Source organism: Phalangium opilio, unplaced genomic scaffold (genome assembly GCF_054372755.1).
Source record: "Phalangium opilio isolate 3A_F unplaced genomic scaffold, DU_Popi_V2 ptg000352l_1, whole genome shotgun sequence".
In the NCBI taxonomy this organism is placed as follows: Eukaryota; Metazoa; Arthropoda; class Arachnida; order Opiliones; family Phalangiidae; genus Phalangium; species Phalangium opilio.
The window spans coordinates 4,478,033-4,496,264 of record NW_028324228.1 but is presented as its reverse complement, the minus strand read 5'-3'; the positions used below and the strand labels follow the sequence as shown (position 1 = coordinate 4,496,264).

Sequence of the window (18,232 nt, the reverse complement as noted above, 5' to 3'; positions counted from 1 at the left end):
AGTGTAAAGACTGACATAAGAATCGTGTACGGTCGTATTGGTTGCGTTGTGACTCGAAGCTCGCTCTCAGACGTTATCCCGTCACTGCCGAATGCGGGAACTTTTGCCTGCTGCGTTACCGCCCTGAGCCGGTTTGTCCCTCCTTAGAACAACCTGGTGGTTCATCAGTTACCTGAAGACGACCATATTGACACCCAGCTTAACGCGGACGTCCGATCTACACGAGTCCTTGAGTTACAAGAATCCCAACCTCATACCATCCATCGATTCTAGCTTCCGAAGGGCTGGATTACAGGGGAACGCCACAACTCCCAGCTGCAAAGTTACCTCGAATAAAACAATTCAAACTTTAAAGAATAACAACATTGAAGTTAAAATCACTATCTGAAGTGTAAAGACTGACATAAGAATCGTGTACGGTCGTATTGGTTGCGTTGTGACTCGAAGCTCGCTCTCAGACGTTATCCCGTCACTGCCGAATGCGGGAACTTTTGCCTGCTGCGTTACCGCCCTGAGCCGGTTTGTCCCTCCTTAGAACAACCTGGTGGTTCATCAGTTACCTGAAGACGACCATATTGACACCCTGCTTAACGCGGACGTCCGATCTACACGAGTCCTTGAGTTACAGGAATCCCAACCTCATACCATCCATCGATTCTAGCTTCCGAAGGGCTGGATTACAGGGGAACGCCACAACTCCCAGCTGCAAAGTTACCTCGAATAAAACAATTCAAACTTTGAAAGGATAACAACATTGAAGTTAAAATCACTATCTGAAGTGTAAAGACTGACATAAGAATCGTGTACGGTCGTATTGGTTGCGTTGTGACTCGAAGCTCGCTCTCAGACGTTATCCCGTCACTGCCGAATGCGGGAACTTTTGCCTGCTGCGTTACCGCCCTGAGCCGTTTTGTCCCTCCTTAGAACAACCTGGTGGTCCATGAGCTACCTGAAGACGACCATATTCACACCCAGCTTAACGCGGACGTCCGATTTACACGAGTCCTTGGGTTACAGGAATCCCAACCTCATACCGTCCATCGATTCTAGCTTCCGAAGGGATGGATTATAGGGCAACGCCACAACTCCCAGCTGCAAAGTTACCTCGAGTAAAACAATTCAAACTTTGAAAGGATAACAATATTGAAGTTAAAATCACTATCTGAAGTGTAAAGACTGACATAAGAATCGTGTACGGTCGTATTGGTTGCGTTGTGACTCGAAGCTCGCTCTCAGACGTTATCCCGTCACTGCCGAATGCGGGAACTTTTGCCTGCTGCGTTACCGCCCTGAGCCGTTTTGTCCCTCCTTAGAACAACCTGGTGGTCCATGAGCTACCTGAAGACGACCATATTGACACCCAGCTTATCGCGGACGTCCGATCTACACGAGTCCTTGGGTTACAGGAATCCCAACCTCATACCGTCCATCGATTCTGGCTTCCGAAGGGCTGGATTACAGAGGAACGCCACAACTCCCAGCTGCAAAGTTACCTCGAATAAAACAATTCAAACTTTGAAAGGATAACAACATTGAAGTTAAAATCACTATCTGAAGTGTAAAGACTGACATAAGAATCGTGTACGGTCGTATTGATTGCGTTGTGACTCGAAGCTCGCTCTCAGACGTTATCCCGTCACTGCCGAATGCGGGAACTTTTGCCTGCTGCGTTACCGCCCTGAGCCGGTTTGTCCCTCCTTAGAACAACCTGGTGGTCCATGAGCTACCTAAAGACGACCATATTGACACCCAGCTTATCGCGGACGTCCGATCTACACGAGTCCTTGAGTTACAGGAATCCCAACCTCATACCGTCCATCGATTCTGGCTTCCGAAGGGCTGGATTACAGGGGAACGCCACAACTCCCAGCTGCAAAGTTACCTCGAATAAAACAATTCAAACTTTGAAAGGATAACAACATTGAAGTTAAAATCACTATCTGAAGTGTAAAGACTGACATAAGAATCGTGTACGGTCGTATTGGTTGCGTTGTGACTGGAAGCTCGCTCTCAGACGTTATCCCGTCACTGCCGAATGCGGGAACTTTTGCCTGCTGCGTTACCGCCCTGAGCCGGTTTGTCCCTCCTTAGAACAACCTGGTGGTTCATCAGTTACCTGAAGACGACCATATTGACACCCAGCTTAACGCGGACGTCCGATCTACACGAGTCCTTGAGTTACAGGAATCCCAACCTCATACCATCCATCGATTCTAGCTTCCGAAGGGCTGGATTACAGGGGAACGCCACAACTCCCAGCTGCAAAGTTACCTCGAATAAAACAATTCAAACTTTGAAAGGATAACAACATTGAAGTTAAAATCACTATCTGAAGTGTAAAGACTGACATAAGAATCGTGTACGGTCGTATTGGTTGCGTTGTGACTCGAAGCTCGCTCTCAGACGTTATCCCGTCACTGCCGAATGCGGTAACTTTTGACTGCTGCGTTACCGCCCTGAGCCGGTTTGTCCCTCCTTAGAACAACCTGGTGGTCCATGAGCTACCTGAAGACGACCATATTCACACCCAGCTTAACGCGGACGTCCGATTTACACGAGTCCTTGGGTTACAGGAATCCCAACCTCATACCGTCCATCGATTCTAGCTTCCGAAGGGATGGATTATAGGGCAACGCCACAACTCCCAGCTGCAAAGTTACCTCGAGTAAAACAATTCAAACTTTGAAAGGATAACAACATTGAAGTTAAAATCACTATCTGAAGTGTAAAGACTGACATAAGAATCGTGTACGGTCGTATTGGTTGCGTTGTGACTCGAAGCTCGCTCTTAGAGGTTATCCCGTCACTGCCGAATGCGGGAACTTTTGCCTGCTGCGTTACCGCCCTGAGCCGGTTTGTCCCTCCTTAGAACAACCTGGTGGTCCATCAGTTACCTGAAGACGACCATATTGACACCCAGCTTAACGCGGACGTCCTATTTACACGAGTCCTTGGGTTACAGGAATCCCAACCTCATACCGTCCATCGATTCTAGCTTCCGAAGGGCTGGATATAGGGCAACGCCCCAACTCCCAGCTGCAAAGTTACCTCGAATAAAACAATTCAAACTTTGAAAGGATAACAACATTGAAGTTAAAATCACTATCTGAAGTGTAAAGACTGACATAAGAATCGTGTACGGTCGTATTGGTTGCGTTGTGACTGGAAGCTCGCTCTCAGACGTTATCCCGTCACTGCCGAATGCGGGAACTTTTGCCTGCTGCGTTACCGCCCTGAGCCGGTTTGTCCCTCCTTAGAACAACCTGGTGGTTCATCAGTTACCTGAAGACGACCATATTGACACCCAGCTTAACGCGGACGTCCAATCTACACGAGTCCTTGAGTTACAGGAATCCCAACCTCATACCATCCATCGATTCTAGCTTCCGAAGGGCTGGATTACAGGGGAACGCCACAACTCCCAGCTGCAAAGTTACCTCGAATAAAACAATTCAAACTTTGAAAGGATAACAACATTGAAGTTAAAATCACTATCTGAAGTGTAAAGACTGACATAAGAATCGTGTACGGTCGTATTGATTGCGTTGTGACTCGAAGCTCGCTCTCAGACGTTATCCCGTCACTGCCGAATGCGGGAACTTTTGCCTGCTGCGTTACCGCCCTGAGCCGGTTTGTCCCTCCTTAGAACAACCTGGTGGTCCATGAGCTACCTGAAGACGACCATATTGACACCCAGCTTATCGCGGACGTCCGATCTACACGAGTCCTTGAGTTACAGGAATCCCAACCTCATACCGTCCATCGATTCTGGCTTCCGAAGGGCTGGATTACAGGGGAACGCCACAACTCCCAGCTGCAAAGTTACCTCGAATAAAACAATTCAAACTTTGAAAGGATAACAACATTGAAGTTAAAATCACTATCTGAAGTGTAAAGACTGACATAAGAATCGTGTACGGTCGTATTGGTTGCGTTGTGACTGGAAGCTCGCTCTCAGACGTTATCCCGTCACTGCCGAATGCGGGAACTTTTGCCTGCTGCGTTACCGCCCTGAGCCGGTTTGTCCCTCCTTAGAACAACCTGGTGGTTCATCAGTTACCTGAAGACGACCATATTGACACCCAGCTTAACGCGGACGTCCGATCTACACGAGTCCTTGAGTTACAGGAATCCCAACCTCATACCATCCATCGATTCTAGCTTCCGAAGGGCTGGATTACAGGGGAACGCCACAACTCCCAGCTGCAAAGTTACCTCGAATAAAACAATTCAAACTTTGAAAGGATAACAACATTGAAGTTAAAATCACTATCTGAAGTGTAAAGACTGACATAAGAATCGTGTACGGTCGTATTGGTTGCGTTGTGACTGGAAGCTCGCTCTCAGACGTTATCCCGTCACTGCCGAATGCGGGAACTTTTGCCTGCTGCGTTACCGCCCTGAGCCGGTTTGTCCCTCCTTAGAACAACCTGGTGGTTCATCAGTTACCTGAAGACGACCATATTGACACCCAGCTTAACGCGGACGTCCGATCTACACGAGTCCTTGAGTTACAGGAATCCCAACCTCATACCATCCATCGATTCTAGCTTCCGAAGGGCTGGATTACAGGGGAACGCCACAACTCCCAGCTGCAAAGTTACCTCGAATAAAACAATTCAAACTTTGAAAGGATAACAACATTGAAGTTAAAATCACTATCTGAAGTGTAAAGACTGACATAAGAATCGTGTACGGTCGTATTGGTTGCGTTGTGACTCGAAGCTCGCTCTCAGACGTTATCCCGTCACTGCCGAATGCGGTAACTTTTGACTGCTGCGTTACCGCCCTGAGCCGTTTTGTCCCTCCTTAAAACAACCTGGTGGTCCATCAGTTACCTGAAGACGACCATATTGACACCCAGCTTAACGCGGACGTCCGATCTACACGAGCCCATGAGTCACAGGAATCCCAACCTCATACCATCCATCGATTCTAGCTTCCAAAGGGCTGGATTACAGGAGCTCGCCACAACTCCCAGCTGCAAAGTTACCTCGAATAAAACAATTCAAACTTTAAAGAATAACAACATTGAAGTTAAAATCACTATCTGAAGTGTAAAGACTGACATAAGAATCGTGTACGGTCGTATTGGTTGCGTTGTGACTCGAAGCTCGCTCTCAGACGTTATCCCGTCACTGCCGAATGCGGGAACTTTTGCCTGCTGCGTTACCGCCCTGAGCCGGTTTGTCCCTCCTTAGAACAACCTGGTGGTTCATCAGTTACCTGAAGACGACCATATTGACACCCTGCTTAACGCGGACGTCCGATCTACACGAGTCCTTGAGTTACAGGAATCCCAACCTCATACCATCCATCGATTCTAGCTTCCGAAGGGCTGGATTACAGGGGAACGCCACAACTCCCAGCTGCAAAGTTACCTCGAATAAAACAATTCAAACTTTGAAAGGATAACAACATTGAAGTTAAAATCACTATCTGAAGTGTAAAGACTGACATAAGAATCGTGTACGGTCGTATTGGTTGCGTTGTGACTCGAAGCTCGCTCTCAGACGTTATCCCGTCACTGCCGAATGCGGGAACTTTTGCCTGCTGCGTTACCGCCCTGAGCCGTTTTGTCCCTCCTTAGAACAACCTGGTGGTCCATGAGCTACCTGAAGACGACCATATTCACACCCAGCTTAACGCGGACGTCCGATTTACACGAGTCCTTGGGTTACAGGAATCCCAACCTCATACCGTCCATCGATTCTAGCTTCCGAAGGGATGGATTATAGGGCAACGCCACAACTCCCAGCTGCAAAGTTACCTCGAGTAAAACAATTCAAACTTTGAAAGGATAACAATATTGAAGTTAAAATCACTATCTGAAGTGTAAAGACTGACATAAGAATCGTGTACGGTCGTATTGGTTGCGTTGTGACTCGAAGCTCGCTCTCAGACGTTATCCCGTCACTGCCGAATGCGGGAACTTTTGCCTGCTGCGTTACCGCCCTGAGCCGTTTTGTCCCTCCTTAGAACAACCTGGTGGTCCATGAGCTACCTGAAGACGACCATATTGACACCCAGCTTATCGCGGACGTCCGATCTACACGAGTCCTTGGGTTACAGGAATCCCAACCTCATACCGTCCATCGATTCTGGCTTCCGAAGGGCTGGATTACAGAGGAACGCCACAACTCCCAGCTGCAAAGTTACCTCGAATAAAACAATTCAAACTTTGAAAGGATAACAACATTGAAGTTAAAATCACTATCTGAAGTGTAAAGACTGACATAAGAATCGTGTACGGTCGTATTGATTGCGTTGTGACTCGAAGCTCGCTCTCAGACGTTATCCCGTCACTGCCGAATGCGGGAACTTTTGCCTGCTGCGTTACCGCCCTGAGCCGGTTTGTCCCTCCTTAGAACAACCTGGTGGTCCATGAGCTACCTGAAGACGACCATATTGACACCCAGCTTATCGCGGACGTCCGATCTACACGAGTCCTTGAGTTACAGGAATCCCAACCTCATACCGTCCATCGATTCTGGCTTCCGAAGGGCTGGATTACAGGGGAACGCCACAACTCCCAGCTGCAAAGTTACCTCGAATAAAACAATTCAAACTTTGAAAGGATAACAACATTGAAGTTAAAATCACTATCTGAAGTGTAAAGACTGACATAAGAATCGTGTACGGTCGTATTGGTTGCGTTGTGACTGGAAGCTCGCTCTCAGACGTTATCCCGTCACTGCCGAATGCGGGAACTTTTGCCTGCTGCGTTACCGCCCTGAGCCGGTTTGTCCCTCCTTAGAACAACCTGGTGGTTCATCAGTTACCTGAAGACGACCATATTGACACCCAGCTTAACGCGGACGTCCGATCTACACGAGTCCTTGAGTTACAGGAATCCCAACCTCATACCATCCATCGATTCTAGCTTCCGAAGGGCTGGATTACAGGGGAACGCCACAACTCCCAGCTGCAAAGTTACCTCGAATAAAACAATTCAAACTTTGAAAGGATAACAACATTGAAGTTAAAATCACTATCTGAAGTGTAAAGACTGACATAAGAATCGTGTACGGTCGTATTGGTTGCGTTGTGACTCGAAGCTCGCTCTCAGACGTTATCCCGTCACTGCCGAATGCGGTAACTTTTGACTGCTGCGTTACCGCCCTGAGCCGGTTTGTCCCTCCTTAGAACAACCTGGTGGTCCATGAGCTACCTGAAGACGACCATATTCACACCCAGCTTAACGCGGACGTCCGATTTACACGAGTCCTTGGGTTACAGGAATCCCAACCTCATACCGTCCATCGATTCTAGCTTCCGAAGGGATGGATTATAGGGCAACGCCACAACTCCCAGCTGCAAAGTTACCTCGAGTAAAACAATTCAAACTTTGAAAGGATAACAACAATGAAGTTAAAATCACTATCTGAAGTGTAAAGACTGACATAAGAATCGTGTACGGTCGTATTGGTTGCGTTGTGACTCGAAGCTCGCTCTTAGAGGTTATCCCGTCACTGCCGAATGCGGGAACTTTTGCCTGCTGCGTTACCGCCCTGAGCCGGTTTGTCCCTCCTTAGAACAACCTGGTGGTCCATCAGTTACCTGAAGACGACCATATTGACACCCAGCTTAACGCGGACGTCCTATTTACACGAGTCCTTGGGTTACAGGAATCCCAACCTCATACCGTCCATCGATTCTAGCTTCCGAAGGGCTGGATATAGGGCAACGCCCCAACTCCCAGCTGCAAAGTTACCTCGAATAAAACAATTCAAACTTTGAAAGGATAACAACATTGAAGTTAAAATCACTATCTGAAGTGTAAAGACTGACATAAGAATCGTGTACGGTCGTATTGGTTGCGTTGTGACTGGAAGCTCGCTCTCAGACGTTATCCCGTCACTGCCGAATGCGGGAACTTTTGCCTGCTGCGTTACCGCCCTGAGCCGGTTTGTCCCTCCTTAGAACAACCTGGTGGTTCATCAGTTACCTGAAGACGACCATATTGACACCCAGCTTAACGCGGACGTCCAATCTACACGAGTCCTTGAGTTACAGGAATCCCAACCTCATACCATCCATCGATTCTAGCTTCCGAAGGGCTGGATTACAGGGGAACGCCACAACTCCCAGCTGCAAAGTTACCTCGAATAAAACAATTCAAACTTTGAAAGGATAACAACATTGAAGTTAAAATCACTATCTGAAGTGTAAAGACTGACATAAGAATCGTGTACGGTCGTATTGATTGCGTTGTGACTCGAAGCTCGCTCTCAGACGTTATCCCGTCACTGCCGAATGCGGGAACTTTTGCCTGCTGCGTTACCGCCCTGAGCCGGTTTGTCCCTCCTTAGAACAACCTGGTGGTCCATGAGCTACCTGAAGACGACCATATTGACACCCAGCTTATCGCGGACGTCCGATCTACACGAGTCCTTGAGTTACAGGAATCCCAACCTCATACCGTCCATCGATTCTGGCTTCCGAAGGGCTGGATTACAGGGGAACGCCACAACTCCCAGCTGCAAAGTTACCTCGAATAAAACAATTCAAACTTTGAAAGGATAACAACATTGAAGTTAAAATCACTATCTGAAGTGTAAAGACTGACATAAGAATCGTGTACGGTCGTATTGGTTGCGTTGTGACTGGAAGCTCGCTCTCAGACGTTATCCCGTCACTGCCGAATGCGGGAACTTTTGCCTGCTGCGTTACCGCCCTGAGCCGGTTTGTCCCTCCTTAGAACAACCTGGTGGTTCATCAGTTACCTGAAGACGACCATATTGACACCCAGCTTAACGCGGACGTCCGATCTACACGAGTCCTTGAGTTACAGGAATCCCAACCTCATACCATCCATCGATTCTAGCTTCCGAAGGGCTGGATTACAGGGGAACGCCACAACTCCCAGCTGCAAAGTTACCTCGAATAAAACAATTCAAACTTTGAAAGGATAACAACATTGAAGTTAAAATCACTATCTGAAGTGTAAAGACTGACATAAGAATCGTGTACGGTCGTATTGGTTGCGTTGTGACTCGAAGCTCGCTCTCAGACGTTATCCCGTCACTGCCGAATGCGGTAACTTTTGACTGCTGCGTTACCGCCCTGAGCCGTTTTGTCCCTCCTTATAACAACCTGGTGGTCCATTAGTTACCTGAAGACGACCATATTGACACCCAGCTTAACGCGGACGTCCGATCTACACGAGCCCATGAGTCACAGGAATCCCAACCTCATACCATCCATCGATTCTAGCTTCCAAAGGGCTGGATTACAGGAGCTCGCCACAACTCCCAGCTGCAAAGTTACCTCGAATAAAACAATTCAAACTTTAAAGAATAACAACATTGAAGTTAAAATCACTATCTGAAGTGTAAAGACTGACATAAGAATCGTGTACGGTCGTATTGGTTGCGTTGTGACTCGAAGCTCGCTCTCAGACGTTATCCCGTCACTGCCGAATGCGGGAACTTTTGCCTGCTGCGTTACCGCCCTGAGCCGGTTTGTCCCTCCTTAGAACAACCTGGTGGTTCATCAGTTACCTGAAGACGACCATATTGACACCCTGCTTAACGCGGACGTCCGATCTACACGAGTCCTTGAGTTACAGGAATCCCAACCTCATACCATCCATCGATTCTAGCTTCCGAAGGGCTGGATTACAGGGGAACGCCACAACTCCCAGCTGCAAAGTTACCTCGAATAAAACAATTCAAACTTTGAAAGGATAACAACATTGAAGTTAAAATCACTATCTGAAGTGTAAAGACTGACATAAGAATCGGGTACGGTCGTATTGGTTGCGTTGTGACTCGAAGCTCGCTCTCAGACGTTATCCCGTCACTGCCGAATGCGGTAACTTTTGACTGCTGCGTTACCGCCCTGAGCCGTTTTGTCCCTCCTTATAACAACCTGGTGGTCCATTAGTTACCTGAAGACGACCATATTGACACCCAGCTTAACGCGGACGTCCGATCTACACGAGCCCATGAGTCACAGGAATCCCAACCTCATACCATCCATCGATTCTAGCTTCCAAAGGGCTGGATTACAGGAGCTCGCCACAACTCCCAGCTGCAAAGTTACCTCGAATAAAACAATTCAAACTTTAAAGAATAACAACATTGAAGTTAAAATCACTATCTGAAGTGTAAAGACTGACATAAGAATCGTGTACGGTCGTATTGGTTGCGTTGTGACTCGAAGCTCGCTCTCAGACGTTATCCCGTCACTGCCGAATGCGGGAACTTTTGCCTGCTGCGTTACCGCCCTGAGCCGGTTTGTCCCTCCTTAGAACAACCTGGTGGTTCATCAGTTACCTGAAGACGACCATATTGACACCCTGCTTAACGCGGACGTCCGATCTACACGAGTCCTTGAGTTACAGGAATCCCAACCTCATACCATCCATCGATTCTAGCTTCCGAAGGGCTGGATTACAGGGGAACGCCACAACTCCCAGCTGCAAAGTTACCTCGAATAAAACAATTCAAACTTTGAAAGGATAACAACATTGAAGTTAAAATCACTATCTGAAGTGTAAAGACTGACATAAGAATCGTGTACGGTCGTATTGGTTGCGTTGTGACTCGAAGCTCGCTCTCAGACGTTATCCCGTCACTGCCGAATGCGGGAACTTTTGCCTGCTGCGTTACCGCCCTGAGCCGTTTTGTCCCTCCTTAGAACAACCTGGTGGTCCATGAGCTACCTGAAGACGACCATATTCACACCCAGCTTAACGCGGACGTCCGATTTACACGAGTCCTTGGGTTACAGGAATCCCAACCTCATACCGTCCATCGATTCTAGCTTCCGAAGGGATGGATTATAGGGCAACGCCACAACTCCCAGCTGCAAAGTTACCTCGAGTAAAACAATTCAAACTTTGAAAGGATAACAACATTGAAGTTAAAATCACTATCTGAAGTGTAAAGACTGACATAAGAATCGTGTACGGTCGTATTGGTTGCGTTGTGACTCGAAGCTCGCTCTCAGACGTTATCCCGTCACTGCCGAATGCGGGAACTTTTGCCTGCTGCGTTACCGCCCTGAGCCGTTTTGTCCCTCCTTAGAACAACCTGGTGGTCCATGAGCTACCTGAAGACGACCATATTGACACCCAGCTTATCGCGGACGTCCGATCTACACGAGTCCTTGGGTTACAGGAATCCGAACCTCATACCGTCCATCGATTCTGGCTTCCGAAGGGCTGGATTACAGAGGAACGCCACAACTCCCAGCTGCAAAGTTTCCTCGAATAAAACAATTCAAACTTTGAAAGGATAACAACATTGAAGTTAAAATCACTATCTGAAGTGTAAAGACTGACATAAGAATCGTGTACGGTCGTATTGATTGCGTTGTGACTCGAAGCTCGCTCTCAGACGTTATCCCGTCACTGCCGAATGCGGGAACTTTTGCCTGCTGCGTTACCGCCCTGAGCCGGTTTGTCCCTCCTTAGAACAACCTGGTGGTCCATGAGCTACCTGAAGACGACCATATTGACACCCAGCTTATCGCGGACGTCCGATCTACACGAGTCCTTGAGTTACAGGAATCCCAACCTCATACCGTCCATCGATTCTGGCTTCCGAAGGGCTGGATTACAGGGGAACGCCACAACTCCCAGCTGCAAAGTTACCTCGAATAAAACAATTCAAACTTTGAAAGGATAACAACATTGAAGTTAAAATCACTATCTGAAGTGTAAAGACTGACATAAGAATCGTGTACGGTCGTATTGGTTGCGTTGTGACTCGAAGCTCGCTCTTAGAGGTTATCCCGTCACTGCCGAATGCGGGAACTTTTGCCTGCTGCGTTACCGCCCTGAGCCGGTTTGTCCCTCCTTAGAACAACCTGGTGGTTCATCAGTTACCTGAAGACGACCATATTGACACCCAGCTTAACGCGGACGTCCGATCTACACGAGTCCTTGAGTTACAGGAATCCCAACCTCATACCATCCATCGATTCTAGCTTCCGAAGGGCTGGATTACAGGGGAACGCCACAACTCCCAGCTGCAAAGTTACCTCGAATAAAACAATTCAAACTTTGAAAGGATAACAACATTGAAGTTAAAATCACTATCTGAAGTGTAAAGACTGACATAAGAATCGTGTACGGTCGTATTGGTTGCGTTGTGACTCGAAGCTCGCTCTCAGACGTTATCCCGTCACTGCCGAATGCGGTAACTTTTGACTGCTGCGTTACCGCCCTGAGCCGTTTTGTCCCTCCTTAAAACAACCTGGTGGTCCATCAGTTACCTGAAGACGACCATATTGACACCCAGCTTAACGCGGACGTCCGATCTACACGAGCCCATGAGTCACAGGAATCCCAACCTCATACCATCCATCGATTCTAGCTTCCAAAGGGCTGGATTACAGGAGCTCGCCACAACTCCCAGCTGCAAAGTTACCTCGAATAAAACAATTCAAACTTTAAAGAATAACAACATTGAAGTTAAAATCACTATCTGAAGTGTAAAGACTGACATAAGAATCGTGTACGGTCGTATTGGTTGCGTTGTGACTCGAAGCTCGCTCTCAGACGTTATCCCGTCACTGCCGAATGCGGGAACTTTTGCCTGCTGCGTTACCGCCCTGAGCCGGTTTGTCCCTCCTTAGAACAACCTGGTGGTCCATCAGTTACCTGAAGACGACCATATTGACACCCAGCTTAACGCGGACGTCCGATCTGCACGAGTCCTTGAGTTACAGGAATCCCAACCTCATACCCTCCATCGATTCTAGCTTCCGAAGGGCTGGATTACAGGGGAACGCCACAACTCCCAGCTGCGAAGTTACCTCGAATAAAACAATTCAAACTTTGAAAGGATAACAACATTGAAGTTAAAATCACTATCTGAAGTGTAAAGACTGACATAAGAATCGTGTACGGTCGTATTGGTTGCGCTGTGACTCGAAGCTCGTTCTCAGACGTTATCCCGAATGCTGCGTTACCGCCCTGAGCCGGTTTGTCCCTCCTTAGAACAACTTGGTGGTCCATCAGTTACCTGAAGACGACCATATTGACACCCAGCTTATCGCGGACGTCCGATCTACAGGAGTCCTTGAGTTACAGGAATCCCAACCTCATACCGTCCATCGATTCTAGCTTCCAAAGGGCTGAATTACAGGGGAACGCCACAACTCCCAGCTGCAAAGTTACCTCGAATAAAACAATTCAAACTTTGAAAGAATAACAACATTGAAGTTAAAATCACTATCTGAAGTGTAAAGACTGACGTAAGAATCGTGTACGGTCGTATTGGTTGCGTTGTGACTCGAAGATCGCTCTCAGACGTTATCCCGTCACTGCCGAATGCGGGAACTTTTGCCTGCTGCGTTACCGCCCTGAGCCGTTTTGTCCCCCCTTAGAACAACCTGGTGGTCCATCAGTTACCTGAAGACGACCATATTGACACCCAGCTTAACGCGGACGTCCGATCTACACGAGTCCATGAGTCATGGGAATCCCAACGTCATACCATCCATCGATTCTAGCTTCCAAAGGGCTGGATTACAGGAGCTCGCCACAACTCTCAGCTGCAAAGTTATCTCGAATAAAACATTTCAAACTTTGCAAGGATAAGAACATTGAAGTTAAAATCACTATCTAAAGTGTAAAGACTGACATAAAAATCGTGTACAGTCGCATTGGTTGCGTTGTGACTCGAAGCTCGCTCTCAGACGCTTTCCCGTCACTGCCGAATGCGGTAACTTTTGCCTGCTGCGTTACCGCCCTGAGCCGTTTTTTCCCTCCTTAGTACAACCTGGTGGTCCATGAGCCACCTGAAGACGACCATATTTACACCCAGCTTATCGCGGACGTCCGATCTACACGAGTCCTTGAGTTACAGGAATCCCAACCTCATACCGTCCATCGATTCTAGCTTCCAAAGGGCTGGATTACAGGGGAACGCCACAACTCCCAGCTGCAAAGTTACCTCGAATAAAACAATTCAAACTTTGAAAGGATAACAACATTGAAGTTAAAATCACTATCTGAAGTGTAAAGACTGACATAAGAATCGAGTAGGGTCGTATTGGTTGCGCTGTGACTCGAAGCTCGCTCTCAGACGTTATCCCGAATGCTGCGTTACCGCCCTGAGCCGTTTTGTCCCTCCTTAGAACAACCTGGTGGTCCATCAGTTACCTGAAGACGACCATATTGACACCCAGCTTAACGCGGACGTCCGATCTACACGAGTCCATGAGTCACAGGAATCCCAACCTCATACCATCCATCGATTCTAGCTTCCAAAGGGCTGGATTACAGGAGCTCGCCACAACTCTCAGCTGCAAAGTTATCTCGAATAAAACATTTCAAACTTTGCAAGGATAAGAACATAGAAGTTAAAATCACTATCTAAAGTGTAAAGACTGACATAAGAATCGTGTGAAGTCGCATTGGTTGCGTTGTGACCAGTCTTGGAAATAGCACAGGTCCACAGGTCAAAAACCAGTTTATTAATTGCTCGGACCAGTTTTTTTATTCAAAATCCGGGGGTTACTGGTCCTTGGGACCAGTTTATTAATTGAGAATTTTTATGAAAATTCAGGAGGGACCAGTTTAAAAATTCTAGTCATTATAAATTTCTACTCCATGGATATAGTCTCCTAGCCTTGACTTTTTCTCATTCTTGCCTTCCTTGCTACAACCACAGCCCACTCGATCACGCTTTGGCTCACACGCTATAGAAGCCCCTCCACACAATGTTTTTAGTATGTAAAAGCGCGTGTTGGGAATTTTGGGCTTTTTCGCTCGCAAAATCCAAGGAGCCAGCTTTTAACATGGCCAGCTATGGGAGGAACACAGTTATTTAGCCCTAATTTTGAAACTACTGGTGCAAATCTCTTGAAATTTTAAAGAGATGTGCAAAACAACGTTTGCTATGTTTTGGAAATTTTCAAAAGTTTCCCCTTTATAGTTTTTTGTATAAATATTAGAACGAAAATTAGCCCTAATTAAAGGGCTTGGTCTTGGAACGGTTTAATAAGTTTCTTCCGTTTCACTTGTTCGAATCTCTTGAAATTTTAGTGAGAGGCACATTGAACGGTTTCAAATTATGGTGCGAAGTTTCAAAGTTTTCAAAGAAGCAATTCACTTCCAAAAAATCCATTAAAATTGTGCTTGTGCATAATCCTACAACCTATTTAGTCGCTTAGGGAAATTTTAGGAAAAGAACTATTCGTTTTAAAAGTTCGAAATTTTCCACGATAATTTAAAACCTTTCAATATGCCTTTCACTAAAATTTCAAGAGACTCGAACCAGTGATACAGAAGGAAACAAATTTAAATTGTTTGAGACTAAGCCATTAAATTATGGTTAATTTTCGTTTTAATGTTGTTACAAAAAGCTTTGTAAGAGTAAAAATTTGCACAAAAATACCAAACATTTTGCAAATCTCATTAAAATTTCAAGAGATTTCAACCAGTATTTTCAAAATTAGGACCAAAAAACGGTGTTTCTCCCGATGACGGAAATGTTAAGAGTTTTGACATAATTTTGCATCTATAGCCCGATCGAATGGGCTGTGCGTCAAAGAAATACTCCCTTAATTTTTCAATAGGATTAGTAAAAAATAAATTAGGGATACGGTCACTGGTCCCGAAAACCAGTTTAATATTGTAGACGCTGGGGGTCACTGGTCCCGAGGACTAGTTTCAAAAAAATCCTTATTTCCAAGACTGGTTGTGACTCGAAGCTTGCTCTCAGACGTTATCCCGTCACTGCCGAATGCGGTAGCTTTTGCCTGCTGCGTTACCGCCCTGAGCCGTTTTGTCCCTCCTTAGTACAACCTGGTGGTCCATGAGCTACCTGAAGACGACCATATTTACACCCAGCTTATCGCGGACGTCCGATCTACACGAGTCCTTGAGTTACAGGAATCCCAACCTCATACCGTCCATCGATTCTAGCTTCCAAAGGGCTGAATTACAGGGGAACTCCACAACTCCCAGCTGCAAAGTTACCTCGAATAAAACAATTCAAACTTTGAAAGAATAACAACATTGAAGTTAAAATCTCTATCTGAAGTGTAAAGACTGACATAAGAATCGTGTACGGTCGTATTGGTTGCGCTGTGACTCGAAGCTCGCTCTCAGACGTTATCCCGAATGCTGCGTTACCGCCCTGAGCCGGTTTGTCCCTCCTTAGAACAACTTGGTGGTCCATCAGTTACCTGAAGACGACCATATTGACACCCAGCTTATCGCGGACGTCCGATCTACAGGAGTCCTTGAGTTACAGGAATCCCAACCTCATACCGTCCATCGATTCTAGCTTCCAAAGGGCTGAATTACAGGGGAACGCCACAACTCCCAGCTGCAAAGTTACCTCGAATAAAACAATTCAAACTTTGAAAGAATAACAACATTGAAGTTAAAATCACTATGTGAAGTGTAAAGACTGACGTAAGAATCGTGTACGGTCGTATTGGTTGCGTTGTGACTCGAAGATCGCTCTCAGACGTTATCCCGTCACTGCCGAATGCGGGAACTTTTGCCTGCTGCGTTACCGCCCTGAGCCGTTTTGTCCCTCCTTAGAACAACCTGGTGGTCCATCAGTTACCTGAAGACGACCATATTGACACCCAGCTTAACGTGGACGTCCGATCTACACGAGTCCATGAGTCATAGGAATCCCAACGTCATACCATCCATCGATTCTAGCTTCCAAAGGGCTGGATTACAGGAGCTCGCCACAACTCTCAGCTGCAAAGTTATCTCGAATAAAACATTTCAAACTTTGCAAGGATAAGAACATTGAAGTTAAAATCACTATCTGAAGTGTAAAGACTGACATAAGAATCGAGTACGGTCGTATTGGTTGCGTTGTGACTCGAAGCTCGCTCTCAGACGTTATCCCGTCACTGCCGAATGCGGGAACTTTTGCCTGCTGCGTTACCGCCCTGAGCCAGTTTGTCCCTCCTTAGAACAACCTGGTGGTCCATCAGTTACCTGAAGACGACCATATTGACACCCAGCTTAACGCGGACGTCCGATCTGCACGAGTCCTTGAGTTACAGGAATCCCAACCTCATACCCTCCATCGATTCTAGCTTCCGAAGGGCTGGATTACAGGGGAACGCCACAACTCCCAGCTGCAAAGTTACCTCGAATAAAACAATTCAAACTTTGAAAGGATAACAACATTGAAGTTAAAATCACTATCTGAAGTGTAAAGACTGACATAAGAATCGTGTACGGTCGTATTGGTTGCGCTGTGACTCGAAGCTCGTTCTCAGACGTTATCCCGAATGCTGCGTTACCGCCCTGAGCCGGTTTGTCCCTCCTTAGAACAACTTGGTGGTCCATCAGTTACCTGAAGACGACCATATTGACACCCAGCTTATCGCGGACGTCCGATCTACAGGAGTCCTTGAGTTACAGGAATCCCAACCTCATACCGTCCATCGATTCTAGCTTCCAAAGGGCTGAATTACAGGGGAACGCCACAACTCCCAGCTGCAAAGTTACCTCGAATAAAACAATTCAAACTTTGAAAGAATAACAACATTGAAGTTAAAATCACTATGTGAAGTGTAAAGACTGACGTAAGAATCGTGTACGGTCGTATTGGTTGCGTTGTGACTCGAAGATCGCTCTCAGACGTTATCCCGTCACTGCCGAATGCGGGAACTTTTGCCTGCTGCGTTACCGCCCTGAGCCGTTTTGTCCCTCCTTAGAACAACCTGGTGGTCCATCAGTTACCTGAAGACGACCATATTGACACCCAGCTTAACGTGGACGTCCGATCTACACGAGTCCATGAGTCATAGGAATCCCAACGTCATACCATCCATCGATTCTAGCTTCCAAAGGGCTGGATTACAGGAGCTCGCCACAACTCTCAGCTGCAAAGTTATCTCGAATAAAACATTTCAAACTTTGCAAGGATAAGAACATTGAAGTTAAAATCACTATCTGAAGTGTAAAGACTGACATAAGAATCGAGTACGGTCGTATTGGTTGCGTTGTGACTCGAAGCTCGCTCTCAGACGTTATCCCGTCACTGCCGAATGCGGGAACTTTTGCCTGCTGCGTTACCGCCCTGAGCCAGTTTGTCCCTCCTTAGAACAACCTGGTGGTCCATCAGTTACCTGAAGACGACCATATTGACACCCAGCTTAACGCGGACGTCCGATCTGCACGAGTCCTTGAGTTACAGGAATCCCAACCTCATACCCTCCATCGATTCTAGCTTCCGAAGGGCTGGATTACAGGGGAACGCCACAACTCCCAGCTGCAAAGTTACCTCGAATA

The 18,232-nt window shown here is 46.9% G+C and overlaps 40 non-coding genes and 4 pseudogenes across 40 annotated transcripts; all 44 read right to left on the bottom strand.

Annotated features, from left to right (window-relative positions):
- Window positions 1-16: 16 nt before the first annotated feature.
- Window positions 17-316, bottom strand: LOC149606472 (signal recognition particle RNA). Its single transcript, XR_016377289.1, has one exon.
- An 88-nt stretch (window positions 317-404) lies between these two features.
- Window positions 405-704, bottom strand: LOC149606471 (signal recognition particle RNA). Its single transcript, XR_016377374.1, has one exon.
- Window positions 705-793: 89 nt separating this feature from the next.
- Window positions 794-1,093, bottom strand: LOC149606470 (signal recognition particle RNA). Its single transcript, XR_016377116.1, has one exon.
- Window positions 1,094-1,182: 89 nt separating this feature from the next.
- LOC149606469 (signal recognition particle RNA) lies at window positions 1,183-1,482 on the bottom strand. Its single transcript, XR_016377609.1, has one exon.
- An 89-nt stretch (window positions 1,483-1,571) lies between these two features.
- On the bottom strand, window positions 1,572-1,871 carry LOC149606468 (signal recognition particle RNA). Its single transcript, XR_016377439.1, has one exon.
- An 89-nt stretch (window positions 1,872-1,960) lies between these two features.
- LOC149606467 (signal recognition particle RNA) lies at window positions 1,961-2,260 on the bottom strand. Its single transcript, XR_016377429.1, has one exon.
- An 89-nt stretch (window positions 2,261-2,349) lies between these two features.
- On the bottom strand, window positions 2,350-2,649 carry LOC149606466 (signal recognition particle RNA). The gene has a single exon (XR_016377183.1).
- An 89-nt stretch (window positions 2,650-2,738) lies between these two features.
- LOC149606465 (signal recognition particle RNA) lies at window positions 2,739-3,037 on the bottom strand. Its single transcript, XR_016377185.1, has one exon.
- Window positions 3,038-3,126: 89 nt separating this feature from the next.
- LOC149606464 (signal recognition particle RNA) lies at window positions 3,127-3,426 on the bottom strand. Its single transcript, XR_016377495.1, has one exon.
- Window positions 3,427-3,515: 89 nt separating this feature from the next.
- LOC149606463 (signal recognition particle RNA) lies at window positions 3,516-3,815 on the bottom strand. Its single transcript, XR_016377483.1, has one exon.
- Window positions 3,816-3,904: 89 nt separating this feature from the next.
- On the bottom strand, window positions 3,905-4,204 carry LOC149606462 (signal recognition particle RNA). The gene has a single exon (XR_016377428.1).
- Window positions 4,205-4,293: 89 nt separating this feature from the next.
- Window positions 4,294-4,593, bottom strand: LOC149606461 (signal recognition particle RNA). Its single transcript, XR_016377426.1, has one exon.
- An 89-nt stretch (window positions 4,594-4,682) lies between these two features.
- Window positions 4,683-4,982, bottom strand: LOC149606460 (signal recognition particle RNA). The gene has a single exon (XR_016377347.1).
- An 88-nt stretch (window positions 4,983-5,070) lies between these two features.
- Window positions 5,071-5,370, bottom strand: LOC149606459 (signal recognition particle RNA). Its single transcript, XR_016377373.1, has one exon.
- Window positions 5,371-5,459: 89 nt separating this feature from the next.
- LOC149606458 (signal recognition particle RNA) lies at window positions 5,460-5,759 on the bottom strand. Its single transcript, XR_016377115.1, has one exon.
- Window positions 5,760-5,848: 89 nt separating this feature from the next.
- Window positions 5,849-6,148, bottom strand: LOC149606457 (signal recognition particle RNA). Its single transcript, XR_016377607.1, has one exon.
- Window positions 6,149-6,237: 89 nt separating this feature from the next.
- Window positions 6,238-6,537, bottom strand: LOC149606456 (signal recognition particle RNA). Its single transcript, XR_016377482.1, has one exon.
- An 89-nt stretch (window positions 6,538-6,626) lies between these two features.
- Window positions 6,627-6,926, bottom strand: LOC149606455 (signal recognition particle RNA). Its single transcript, XR_016377425.1, has one exon.
- Window positions 6,927-7,015: 89 nt separating this feature from the next.
- LOC149606454 (signal recognition particle RNA) lies at window positions 7,016-7,315 on the bottom strand. The gene has a single exon (XR_016377182.1).
- An 89-nt stretch (window positions 7,316-7,404) lies between these two features.
- LOC149606453 (signal recognition particle RNA) lies at window positions 7,405-7,703 on the bottom strand. Its single transcript, XR_016377184.1, has one exon.
- An 89-nt stretch (window positions 7,704-7,792) lies between these two features.
- Window positions 7,793-8,092, bottom strand: LOC149606452 (signal recognition particle RNA). Its single transcript, XR_016377494.1, has one exon.
- An 89-nt stretch (window positions 8,093-8,181) lies between these two features.
- Window positions 8,182-8,481, bottom strand: LOC149606451 (signal recognition particle RNA). The gene has a single exon (XR_016377481.1).
- An 89-nt stretch (window positions 8,482-8,570) lies between these two features.
- LOC149606450 (signal recognition particle RNA) lies at window positions 8,571-8,870 on the bottom strand. Its single transcript, XR_016377424.1, has one exon.
- Window positions 8,871-8,959: 89 nt separating this feature from the next.
- On the bottom strand, window positions 8,960-9,259 carry LOC149606449 (signal recognition particle RNA). The gene has a single exon (XR_016377465.1).
- An 88-nt stretch (window positions 9,260-9,347) lies between these two features.
- LOC149606448 (signal recognition particle RNA) lies at window positions 9,348-9,647 on the bottom strand. Its single transcript, XR_016377372.1, has one exon.
- Window positions 9,648-9,736: 89 nt separating this feature from the next.
- LOC149606447 (signal recognition particle RNA) lies at window positions 9,737-10,036 on the bottom strand. The gene has a single exon (XR_016377440.1).
- Window positions 10,037-10,124: 88 nt separating this feature from the next.
- LOC149606446 (signal recognition particle RNA) lies at window positions 10,125-10,424 on the bottom strand. Its single transcript, XR_016377371.1, has one exon.
- An 89-nt stretch (window positions 10,425-10,513) lies between these two features.
- LOC149606445 (signal recognition particle RNA) lies at window positions 10,514-10,813 on the bottom strand. Its single transcript, XR_016377114.1, has one exon.
- An 89-nt stretch (window positions 10,814-10,902) lies between these two features.
- Window positions 10,903-11,202, bottom strand: LOC149606444 (signal recognition particle RNA). The gene has a single exon (XR_016377683.1).
- An 89-nt stretch (window positions 11,203-11,291) lies between these two features.
- LOC149606443 (signal recognition particle RNA) lies at window positions 11,292-11,591 on the bottom strand. The gene has a single exon (XR_016377480.1).
- Window positions 11,592-11,680: 89 nt separating this feature from the next.
- LOC149606442 (signal recognition particle RNA) lies at window positions 11,681-11,980 on the bottom strand. Its single transcript, XR_016377551.1, has one exon.
- Window positions 11,981-12,069: 89 nt separating this feature from the next.
- LOC149606441 (signal recognition particle RNA) lies at window positions 12,070-12,369 on the bottom strand. Its single transcript, XR_016377346.1, has one exon.
- Window positions 12,370-12,457: 88 nt separating this feature from the next.
- On the bottom strand, window positions 12,458-12,757 carry LOC149606440 (signal recognition particle RNA). Its single transcript, XR_016377352.1, has one exon.
- Window positions 12,758-12,846: 89 nt separating this feature from the next.
- LOC149606439 (signal recognition particle RNA) lies at window positions 12,847-13,121 on the bottom strand (annotated as a pseudogene).
- Window positions 13,122-13,210: 89 nt separating this feature from the next.
- Window positions 13,211-13,510, bottom strand: LOC149606438 (signal recognition particle RNA). The gene has a single exon (XR_016377658.1).
- Window positions 13,511-13,599: 89 nt separating this feature from the next.
- Window positions 13,600-13,899, bottom strand: LOC149606437 (signal recognition particle RNA). The gene has a single exon (XR_016377172.1).
- An 89-nt stretch (window positions 13,900-13,988) lies between these two features.
- On the bottom strand, window positions 13,989-14,263 carry LOC149606436 (signal recognition particle RNA; annotated as a pseudogene).
- A 1,371-nt stretch (window positions 14,264-15,634) lies between these two features.
- Window positions 15,635-15,929, bottom strand: LOC149606435 (signal recognition particle RNA). Its single transcript, XR_016377208.1, has one exon.
- Window positions 15,930-16,018: 89 nt separating this feature from the next.
- On the bottom strand, window positions 16,019-16,293 carry LOC149606434 (signal recognition particle RNA; annotated as a pseudogene).
- Window positions 16,294-16,382: 89 nt separating this feature from the next.
- On the bottom strand, window positions 16,383-16,682 carry LOC149606433 (signal recognition particle RNA). The gene has a single exon (XR_016377587.1).
- Window positions 16,683-16,771: 89 nt separating this feature from the next.
- On the bottom strand, window positions 16,772-17,071 carry LOC149606432 (signal recognition particle RNA). The gene has a single exon (XR_016377303.1).
- Window positions 17,072-17,160: 89 nt separating this feature from the next.
- Window positions 17,161-17,435, bottom strand: LOC149606431 (signal recognition particle RNA; annotated as a pseudogene).
- An 89-nt stretch (window positions 17,436-17,524) lies between these two features.
- On the bottom strand, window positions 17,525-17,824 carry LOC149606430 (signal recognition particle RNA). The gene has a single exon (XR_016377586.1).
- An 89-nt stretch (window positions 17,825-17,913) lies between these two features.
- On the bottom strand, window positions 17,914-18,213 carry LOC149606429 (signal recognition particle RNA). Its single transcript, XR_016377301.1, has one exon.
- Between the last annotated feature and the right edge of the window lie 19 nt (window positions 18,214-18,232).